At 36.9% G+C, this 12,102-nt stretch overlaps 1 long non-coding RNA gene across 2 annotated transcripts in view; it reads right to left on the bottom strand.

The window, feature by feature from the left end:
• LOC103098496 (uncharacterized) overlaps window positions 1-11,010 on the bottom strand; it is a 28,535-nt gene extending 17,525 nt beyond the window's left edge. The window contains exons 1-3 of one of the 2 annotated variants that reach the window (XR_459200.2): window positions 10,891-11,010; window positions 10,239-10,361; window positions 621-9,749 (exon numbers count right to left, since the gene is read on the bottom strand). This is a non-coding gene — a long non-coding RNA (uncharacterized LOC103098496). The remainder of the gene's footprint in view (window positions 1-620; window positions 9,750-10,238; window positions 10,362-10,890) is intronic. The other variant, XR_459201.2, reaches the window with a different exon arrangement.
• Window positions 11,011-12,102: the final 1,092 nt, after the last annotated feature.

Genomic DNA, 12,102 nt, shown 5'->3' on the forward strand with positions numbered 1-12,102 from the left:
GACGTTTTGTTACCAGAGAGAGCTATAGAAAGTCTGAATTCTCTGACTGCAATGGGAAAAAAAGGAAGCACTTAACTGTAATTTACTGTCTGTTCATCACCAGAGGCATATCTCTGTAAGGTGAAGAGCTCTGGTCATCTTTTTTAAAATCAAGGCAAAATGGTTAGAAAAAAAGATATAAACAGAGTTTTAAGAGAAAAAAAAAACTCTTAGAAAGAGAGGTTTGAGGAATTTCACCCAGAGGCCCTATTTCCAGCCTCCAGCCTAGTGCTGAGAGGCTGGGCCTCATTTTCTGAAACAGCAGGAACTCCAAAACCTGGCAAGGCAATGTGCCCATACCCCACCACCCCTGCCTCAGGGAGTATGTTTTGCCTCTCCACTTTTTTCCCTTAGCCAATATATAGCTTTCACAAGTATGGGTTGTCTTCTCCATCCATTTCCAATCTCCCCTATTTCTCTTGTATCCCACTTTTCTCTACCCCATCACCTAGGGCAGGATTCTGTACAGTAAAAAATTCTAACAACTTATCTTGACCAGAAGGGAGTTTGTTATTGTAGAATGAACACTAGATTTGGAGTCAGAAAACTTGAGTTCAAATTCTAATTTTGCCACTTCTTACCAGTGCAGGAAAGTCACTTCTTCCCCTGAGATTTAGTTTTCTCATCTGTCAAATAGAAAGGGGATAGATTAAATGATCTCTAAGGTACCTTCTAGTTCTAAATCTCATAATTCTTTATGATTCTATATATTTCCTTCCCCCTTTCCATGTACTCATCCACCCCAGGCAGTCTCTAGCCAATGTTTAAGTACTTCAGTAAGAAAAATAGCTTAATTCCTGAAAGGTAATGATATTTACTTCTTGTTATAAATTAAGTATTAAGGATATTGCCATTTATTAAAAACAGCACAAGTTTTATAAAGAGCTTCCCTTTCAAACTTTTGAAGCAAGCATTATTATATTAATTTTACAGAGAAGTAAACTGAGTTTCATACAAGTAATTTGTCCAATGACACAGCTAAAAGGTACTGAAATTAAGCTTATGATCCCAAGTCTTCTTAATTCTAAAGTAATGTTCTTTCTATTACATCATATTATATCCCTCAAATAGATGACTATTATTGTTATTATTGAGTCATTTCAGTAGTACTCAACTTCATAACCCCATTAGGGGTTTTCTTGGCAGACACTAGAGTGATTTGCTGTTTCTTTCTCGATCTCATTTGACAGATAAGAAAACTGAGGCAAATGGGATTCATTGAATTGCCCAGGGTCACACAGGTAGGAAGTGTCTGAGGTCAGATTCGCACTCAGGAAGATGAGTCTTCCTGACTCCAGGATTGACACTCTATCCACCACACCACCTACTTGTCTCATGGCTATTATAGCAAACAACAATTGGGCCAATGACAATAATTATGAAACTGAATAAATCAAAGTAATAAGAGTAACTTCTAGACCCACAAGTATTATGTGCTACTGTTACAAATGTGGAAAAGACACACAAAAATCTTTCCCAAAAATAAATAGAGGTCTTCAAAGTTTATACAAAAGAGTGAAAATTAAGCCACAAAAAAGATCAATAACAGATACAGGGTCACTTGAACAATAACCGAATTGTTACTGTGCTCAACACAATGTTTCAAGTCAGCTTGAAGTGTAAACTTTACTTAAGTGGGAAAGAAAATATGTCAACAGGCCTAAAGGAATTGCTAAACATCCATCTCATCAATCACATGATTATGCTGTGGAAAAAGCCAAAGAGGGAGTGGTCAGACAGTAGATACTCAAAGTCACATCTTTAGTTTTCAAAGTTATAAAACATGTATAATTAAGTATATTTAATGTAAAAATCCATTTTTTTCCAGACCTGTAATTTTATTCATTAAAGGAGCTACTACTAAGGAACTTCTTCTGTCAATGAAGACCAATCATTATCTTTTCTGTAAGTGACAGTCTTTGAGAGTGACCCAGGGCACTGTGGTTAAATGACCTGCTCAGGCTCATATGACTGGTATGTACCAGATTGATATGGCTAGATGATACAGTGGATAGAGCTGGACCTGGGGTCAGGAAGACTCAATTTTCATTTGCCTCAGTTTGCTCATCTGCATAATGGGGATAATAATAGCTGCTATCTCTCAGGGTACTTGTGAGGATCAAATGAGATATTAATTGTAAAATGCTTAGCACAGTGCCTCACACATAGTAAGTACTATATGGATGTTAGCTATTCTTAATCCAAGGGTAGAACCATGATTTTCCTGATATTAGGAACAGGTCCCTCCCTACTTATTAAGCCATATTAATCCTCATTCTGAGAAACTCTTATGTTTGAAAAATAAATGTATACAAATTTAAGTTCATAGAATTGTGGGGGATTCAAATGATAACTTTTGGGGAATTTTTTTTTTTGTAGAACAATTATTTCCTTATTGTCTTACCCTCAGTGAAAAGAAAGGTGAAGATTTGCTCAACTTAGAACTCTAAAACTAATGATCCCTTAAAAATTGAAGGAAAAAACCCAAAACTTCCCTTTGGGTTTCATCTTTTAAACAAACACATTGGATTCTGTTTCAAAAATATCAGTTAAAGCCAATAAGTTGCTTTTCTGGAATAATCGCCACATTCTAGCAAGATGCTAGAACAGGAATGTCAGTGTCAAAGCAATAGCTGTAAACATGACATTGTGCTTTACAGTTAATTGAGCACTTTATAAGCATTGTGTCATTTGAGTCTCACCAAAACTCCATGAAATAAGGGGGGGGGGGGGAAGACATTATTATATTCCTTTTACAGGTAAGGAAACTGAGGATTAGATAAGGTAAATGACTTCTCCAAAGTCACATGGCTAATGGTTGATGATGAAAAATAGCTCCAGTCCGTTGGAAGAGTAGTGAGAGACTGATGGTGTAGAATGAAATATGCATTTTAGAAATGACCAGTGTATTGGTTTTTCCTTAACCAAACATATCTCTTATAAGGGAAGGCTTCCACTACAGGAGAGAGGAAGGGAAGAGAAGAGAGGTTATGGGAAGTATTAAGAAGAAAAAACAAAACTCCTGTGCTATTGAAATTAAATCTGTTTATTTTGCCCTCTTTTTCTCTTTCTCATCACTATCTACCAAACACCAGGATACTCATGTACTTTCTTTGAAGGAGAAAGTAGACTGAAATAATCCATACTTTTTCCACACATCCCTTTCTATTGCTCTCGGTAATTCCAACACTCATATGCATGACCCTTCACTCCTTTCCAGTCTACACTACCATATCCCAGAAACCTCTTCATCCTGGAAGATCACTCCAGCCCAGGAATTCACATGTTGAATATATCTTCCATCACTGCCACTCTATCTTTAATTGGATAACTTCTTCCCAAACCTCCACATAGGAAGGGTACCCAGGGCAGTGATATCTCATATCTCTCCAGGTTATACTCCTGAATCTGTTGAACTTTCTCTACCATGCCTCCATAAAGGGTGGTTGGTGTGCCCTTTCTGTCCCCTTCCTTCCTTTTATATATGGTCTTCCTCCATTAGAATATTAGTTCCTTAAGGGAAGGGACTATCTCTTTTTTTTACTTATAATTATATCCCCAGAACTTAGAATAGCGTCTGGCACATATGTGCTAGCACATATATGCTAATAAATGGTTTTTTTAACTGATCTTGACTTTTAAAGATTGCATTTCTACTTGAGATAACTAGGTGGCACAATGGCTAGAACTCCAGGCCTGGAATCAGAAAGATCTGAGTTCAAAATCAGCCTCAGATACTTACAAGCTATGTTATTCTCAGAGAATCATTTAACCTCTAATTACCTGAATGTCCTGCAAAATGGGGTTAATAACAGCACCTACCTCCCAGAATTATTGGAAGGATCAAGTGAGATAATAATAATAAAGCACTTAGCACAGTACCTGGAACATAGAAAGCACTATATAAATGTTAACTATTATCATTGTTATTATTTTCAGCCACCTATCAGCAGATAAGTAAATAGATAGGGAGAGAGAGAGAGAGAGAGAGAGATAAATAAATGGGTAGATAGATAGATAGATAGATAGATAGATGGATAGATGGATGGATGGATGATGGATGATGGACGGATAGATGGATGGGATGGAGAGAGCATTTATTACTTTTTGTCAGACATTGTGCTAATCATCCAAGATATAAAATAGTGGGTTCCTCCTTTCAAGAGACTTATATCCTAATGGAGAGAAGACAACATAGAAAGGGAAGATGGAAGAGGGAAAGATCACCCTTCAGGGTCAAGGCAGCAAGTATATAGGTAGGACAGGCCAGAGAGAGAGAGCTGAGAAGGGAGTAGAATGGTAGAGACGACATCTACTACATAAATTCTTATCTTGTCTACTAGAATGGTTAATGAGGATTCTCCTGAAATTGTCAAAAAGAACTACCTTTATAAACCCCAGGTTCAATCCTTGGAGCAAGGATGTCCTTGGCAGGAAAGGGGAGTCTTTAGTCTGGCCAGATACACAGCCAGGAGCTGAATCTCTGCACAATAACCTTGTCACTGACTAATTCCCCTGGAGTCTATTTGCCCTAATTCTGGGCTACTTAACCTCCAAAAGCCCTGACAAATGACACTTCTTCAACCATTCCCCTGAGAGCACACACACACATGCACACATACACACACATACGCACATACACACACATGCATAGAGGAAATATGGAAATATGACCTGGACATCTAAAATAGAAGGAAGTAACAAGGAGAAACTAATATATTCATATGCCATCCTATAAGATAATTCATAATCATAGGTCACATTTATATAGCAAAATGCTTTACATTTTATCTCATTTTATCCTAACAAACCTTTGGAGTTGATGCTATTACTATCCCTATTTTACATATAATCAACCTGAGGCTGTGAGAGGTTCAGTAAGTTGCCCAGAGTCACAGAAGTAGTAAATATCTAAGGGAGGATTTGAATTCAGGTCTTCCAGATTCCAGGTTGAATTACTCTCTATACTATACTGCTAGGTGCAGTTGTTTTCCAATTGTTTGGTATCACAGAATTTTAATTGAAATTTTAGATGGAATATTGGAATATAGATGGAATATAGATGAAACATCTATAAAGTACTTATGATAGTGCCTGGCACATGGAAGACTATGTAAAATACTAGCTATGAGCTAGTGTTACCAACCAGAATCACACAAACCCAAAAAGGAATTCCGAAAAGGAATACCCAATAAGTGGTCATCCAGCTTCTGCTCTAATACATCCAAAGAGAAAACTCACCACCTCTTGAAGAAACCCAATCAACATAGCAATAATTCTTAGGAAGGTTTTTTTTCCTGATATTAAAACTCAATGTGCCTTTTTGCAACTTCCACACATTGCTCCAAAGTTCTGTCCTCTGGGCGAGACTGCAATCATATTCTTCCCCTGGAATCATCTCCTTCAAAGGATTCTTATGAACCTTGGGTTCAAGGTTCTTCACCATTCTGGTCAATCTCCTCTGGACATTCTTTGGCCTATCAATGTCCTTCATAAATTGTGATTTATATCTCCAAGAACTGGAGACAATATTCCAGGTGAAGTCTGACTAAAACAATACAAAGAGGATCTACCACCTTCTTGTTCTCAGAAGTTCTCCCTCTCAAAGCAGCCCAAGATCACATTAGATTTTATGGCTGTCATATTGGACTGCTTGGTTTTTATTGTTTAGTCATTTTTCAGTCATGTCTGACTCTTTGTGACCCCATTTGGAGTTTTCCTGGCAAAGATCCTGGAGTGATTTGCCATTTCCTTCTCCAGCTCATTGTACAGATGATGCAGACATACAGATGAGACAAATAGGGTTAAGCACCTTGACAAGGTCACACAGCTATTAAGTATCTGAAACTGGATTTGAACTCGAGGAAAATGAGACTTCCTGACTGCAGGTCTGTCACACTGTACCACTTAGCTGCCTCATTGTACTGTGTAGATCCATAACAAATTACACTTATCTCTCAGGATTGTTGTGAGGATCAAATAAGATGATAGTTGTAAAACACTTAACCCAGTGTTTGGCACATACTGACCACTATATAAATTATTGTCATCATCATCATTATTATTATAACTTCCAAAATTTTCTTTAGACAACTATTGTTGCCATTTTTTTTAGTTGTCTCCAACTCTAGACATACTAAATGAGCACCGAGCTGCCCTTGATGCACTCATATCATCTGGCTCAGAGGAAATATTATCTTTGCTACTGAAAGAATGTTGTTCGGTCATTTCAGTCATGTCTTACTCTTGATGATCCCATTTGGGGGGTTTCTTGGAAAAGATACTAGAGTGGTTTACCATTTCCTTCTCCAGCTCATCTGACAAATGAGGAAACTGAAGCAAACAGAGTTAAGTAAGTGACTTGTCCAGGGTCACATAGGAAGTATCTGAGGCCACATTTGAACTCATGAAGATGAGTCTCTTGGCATCAGGTCCAGCATACTACCTACTTACTACACCAGATAGCTGCCCCTTTTTAGACAAATAATATCTAATTCTGCCTCCCCCATCTTGTATTTATGAAGCTGATTTTTGAACCCAAGTATAAGACTTTATATTTGTTCCTATTTAATTCCATTTTAGAAGAGTTGGCCAGTGTTCTAACCCAAGAAGATCTTTTTGGATCCTGACTCCTTTCCAATATGTCTGTTACCACTTGTGTCTTTATGGCATCTACACATATGATAAGCATACTTTCTATTGCTTTAGCAAGTCACTGATAAAAGTATTAAGCAACAGAGAGCCAAAAATAGATCTCTAAGGATTGCTCTAAAGAGCTTCTGAAAAGATGACATCTAACCATGAAGACATTCTTTACCATTCAACGAATGCCAAATCATCTCTTTCCATCTTTCCCCATATGAATAGTATGAGATATTCCATCAAATTCTTTGCTAAAATCCAAGTTAAATATCAGCAGTGATATTTTGATCTATTCTTCATTTACCAATTTAGAGGGGCAGCTCAAAGAGTAAGATTAGTCCTAGTATAATCTGCCCTTGATAAAACTACTGGCTCTTTATGTTCACTAAGCATCTCATTAATGACTCATTCTACAATTATGCCTGCCCTTAAAGTCAAACTAATTGTTCTGTAGTTTTCAGGCTCTATTCTCTTCTCTTTTTTGAAATTCAAGACATTTGTCTTTATCAGATCCTGTACCCTTGCTCCTATTTTCCAGTCTTTCAACTCCTATTGATTCTTGTTCATCATTAACATCCATCCATTCTCAGGGGACAGTGAGGTGGCTTAGTAGAGGGCCAATCCTGAAATCAGAACAATTCATTTTTACTGATTTCAAATCAGACTAATTAGCTATTTTAGTCTGGGCATGTCATTTAACCCTGATTGCCTCAGTTTCCCCATCTGTCAGATGAGCTAGAGTCAGAAATATCAAACCACTCCAGTCTCTTTGCCAAGAAAACTCAAAATGAGGTCATAAAGAGTAAGACATAACTGAAATGACTGAACAACATTCTTTAAGTAGCAAAGGAAATAGTTCCTCTGAGCCAGGTGATTTGAGTGCATCAAGGACAACTCGGTACTCATTTAGTATGTCTTTATTCCTATTGGGTATGACCTCCCTGCTAGCCATTTTTGTTCCAGTCATCTCTGATCCAAAGGTCATTTTCCTTTGGAGAGAAAACAAACACAAACTACAAATTGAGTAGCTCAGCCTTTTCTCTGTTGTCAGTAATCATCCTCCTAGGCAACCAAAGCAATGATTCAACCCCTTCTTTGATTCTCCCCTTCCCCAACATAGCTTAAAAAAAAAATCCCTTCTCTTAACTAACAATTCTTTTTGTTGTCCTTCACTTTCTTTGCCAGATTCAGCTCATTTTGAGCTTTAGCACCCTGCTGCTATTTTAAAAATACCTTGTCACACAAATATTCATTCTGTTACCTGCCCTTGATCCCATATTCTACACATACTTTACACATCCTCTATTTTAATCTAAGTTGTTTGGTGAGTTCCCTAAGGGCACATCTTCTCAGACAACTCCCGCTTTTCCTCTTTATTAGAATTGTTTTCTATTTTGCCTTTAGATGTTCATTTTTGAGAGTTTCCCTCCCTCCCTCCTCTGGCTAACTTCTCCCATAAAAATTTAGTTCATAGTCAGTCAACTATCATTTATTAAGCACCTCTTATGTGCCAGGCACTGTGCTAACTGCTAGGCCTATGAGGTAAGGCAAAAACAGTCCCAAATATCAGGGAATTCACAGTCTAATAAGAAAAACAACATAGAAATAACATGAACAAAATATATACAGCATAAATTGTAGAATATCTTAGAGGTAAGGCACTAATATTAAGAAGAGCTGGGACTTTAGCTAAGATTTGAAAGAAGCCAGGAAAGGTAGAAGATGGGCATAGAAACCTACTGATCTTTTCTATGACATTTTAAAAATCTGATATGTGTCAGAATATCCTGTTTTCTTAGTTTCTCTCTAGAGCCAACTGGGGCTCAGTGATTAACAGCACTGGGCATGGAGTCAAGAAGACCTGAATTTGGATCTGGCCTCAGACACTTCCTAGATGATTGACCCTGGACAAGTCACTTAACCTCTGATTGCCTGACAAAAGGAGGAGGAAATAGCAAACCACTCTATTATTCTTGCCAAAAAATCCCCAGGGATAAGTAATGGCTCCTGGGGTCATGAAGAACCAAATATGACTGAACAACTGAACAACATCATAAACTCTAAGAGATAATGGTCACTTCCACTCAGCAGTCCCATCGTTTTCACCCTAGTGGTCCATTCTTCTCTCTTAATAAAAATTATATACAGAAGGAATTCCCCTTGTCCAATTTCCCATTTTTTGAAAAGCAGAATTTCCATTCATATAAGTAAAAAAAACTATTTTTTAAACCTATTAGTTGATCTACTTTTATCAGAGAGTTCTAAAAGACATATAGAGAGATGCAGTCTCCTATCATAACTATATCATGCCACTAGCCCAGGTTCGTGATCTGTCAACAAACTCTTTACCTATTTCTTCTTTCTGTCTCAGTAGTCTGTCACAAGGTTTTTGAGACAGTTGATTGTCATACCTTTTCTAATAGTGATGATAGAATTGATTTAATTTCTGCTCCCAAAAGAAAATGTGGAAAGTAGAAGGAGGAAAGAGTCGCCAGAATTCTGTCTATCCCCATCTGATTGCTGTATTTCCTCACAGGTACACTTTCTTAATATACATTGCTATTTCATCCCCTTTTATATACCTTTTTCCTTTGAATAAACTGTACTCATCCTGAGCTAGAGTCCAATTTTGTATTTCATACTCCAAATCTCAGAGATACCTATGGGATCAAATTGGCCTTCTGACATTAGGATGCATGGTTCATCTTGTTTATTACATAAACTTGGGACTTTTATGAATAGGCATAAGGAGAGGTAGAATTTTTTACTGGCCCTTTTATTTTGATTTTGTCTCCTATGAATTTCTGAATGTCTTAACTGTTATTTTTATTCCTTCATTGTATCTATGATTTTAAAACCCTTTTGACAAAATTTTCAGGATACTAGGCAAATATATTCTTATCAATCTATGTTATGTGCCAAGAAATTCCTGTCTAGGAGTCAGGAGTCATTCCATGATTTTTATGCCAGGTCATGAATTTCAAATCCAATTCTCATACATCTTCTCAATTGGCATTTCAATTCCATATACACTTTTGTCTTCTTCATCCCTTGCCTTCAATAAGCATCTGTGAAAAAAAACAAAATCTGTGGAATGAGATACGGTGGAAAAGAAAAAAAAAGAAAACAAACTTGTGTTCAAATCTGGTGTATGATGTTTAGCCCCATATGACTTTGAGTTATTCACTTATTCACCTTCCCCCCACCCCTAAGCCTCATTTTCCTCATCTGTAAAATGAAGGAGTAGGAATAGATAGCTTCAGAAATCCCTCCCAGTTTAAGAAATATCTATAGTTTTAGGTCCTTAGTTTCTTGATCAACTGTATAATATTGCGCAACTTCTTCAGTTGCATCTACAAGAAGCATTTTTTGCCCACATGAATCATCAGAGGTGATTATTCATCTGTTTTGATGAGTTTTGGAAGTTTCCCTGTTATGTCTAGAACACATACTCCAGAACCCACTAGATTTCTATTGTTGTAATCAATTCAACAAAGAGTATCTAATTGTATACCACTGATCAGAAAGTCATCAACTACCATTCTCCTTTCTCTTACCCTTTCTGCTTGATCTTTTTATTTTATCATTCCTTGGAGGAGAAGACAAGAGATATCTTCAGAACAATCAGCCTCCTCTTCTTCAGGAGAAGACTCAATTTTGTTGGTGATCTTGTTTTTCCTCTGTAAGGGTTAAATTAGGAGTTTTGACAAAATAAGAGAGCAGCTTTTACTAATTTAAGTTTTAATAAGAATATAGTAGAGTTGTAAATTAATATAATCCCTTTAAGCCAGAGAAAATTTCTAGCAGCTTTTAACAATTAACTGTTTAGTTTTAATTAAAATAAAGATAGTGAAAGAATATAGTAAAATGAATATTGTGAAGGAGAGAAATATAGGAAAGAGGTAGAGAATGAAAATTTCCTAATGTCTATACTAGTTAACCTATAACTCCCTATCACTCCCTATAATTACTACCTAAAATTGCCTATATCTACCTATAACTGTCTATAACTACCACTAATAACAACCATCCCACAAAGTTCCAACCCAATCCAGCCCCATAAAAAACAACCCAATCAGTGTTTAATCCAATCCCTGTTAGGTCTGTTAACAAAGAACAGCCACCTTCCAAAAAGTTCAAGAAAGGAAAAAAAAAACCTAACAGCCCAAACCAAAAGTCAAAAACCCCTCTCAGTAAGCTCAGGCCTACCTTTTATATTTCAGCAACTAAATTCCAGCCACCAACCCAACTCACCATCAGAAACCAACTTCCCTGCAACTGCCAGCCCTAAGTGTCATGACCAACTGACTCTCCCTTTTTAAACCGTTTTCCTACCTTACTTCCTGTCTCTATGGTTTCTACTTCCTGTCACTATGGGCTGGTAAATCTCTATTCATGTCTATGGTAAGAGGATCTCCAGATCCCCTGTTAAATTTAAAAAGGCATAAAGAATTCCTTTTTACACCTCCAAGTATACAATTGCTCTTTTATGACTTGTCTGAGTCTTTATTACATTCTTGAACTCTCCACACTTCTAACAAGGGTAGATCTTTCCTCTCCCACTTCAGATACTTTATTTTCTCACCAAAGTCCCAATTCCATTATTGTAAGAATATTTCAAACTGCCTGGCAACCTAAATGATAGAAAATAATTCCCAGAATCTTTCACTTTTTATTTAAAGAAATTGACCAGTCTATACTTAGAATACAAACAATAATCATTTGTGATAGAAATAGTAGCATCAAACATGCAATGCAAGTTGATGCAAAATGTCTCTTTTTTGGTACAACAATTAATACTATCACTTAATTTTATTGAATGACTAATGGGTATTTACATCTCACTACCTAAGCAGCCCCTTTCAGTCTTGTATCACCTTTTAACAACTTGAACTCTATATCAAACATCCTACTAGAATAATCTTTAGTCTACTATCCCAAAATCTATCCAGGAACTGACATAATATGCAAAATTAAGAACCATTCCCTGACATACAAGCAATCAAAAGATAGGAACAAATAGTTCAAAAGATGAAACACAAATGATCAATGCCCTGAAAAGTTCTAAATCATTAATAATCAAAGAATTGAAATTACCCTAGAGTAACACTCCCAACAGGTACCTGATGCTCCAATCTTATGAAACTCATTCACCAAGTATGACCTGGCATTTCCAGCCTCCTTGTTTTTGCTAAAGTTATTCCCTCCCCCCTGCCCCCGCCCCGAGTGTTATTCCTCTAGTCTCTGCCTGTCTAAACCCTATCCTGTCTATAAGGCCAACCTCAAAAACCTTCCATGATTTCTCCACATCAGGAAAGGACTCCCCTCTGAGCTTCCATAGCACATTTTATACATCTATTTTACTGCATGTATCACCTGTATTGTGGTTATTTGTATATATGCCTTTATCTCCCCTACTAA

The sequence above is a fragment of the Monodelphis domestica genome, chromosome 1 (assembly GCF_027887165.1).
Source record: "Monodelphis domestica isolate mMonDom1 chromosome 1, mMonDom1.pri, whole genome shotgun sequence".
Taxonomy (NCBI): domain Eukaryota; kingdom Metazoa; phylum Chordata; class Mammalia; order Didelphimorphia; family Didelphidae; genus Monodelphis; species Monodelphis domestica.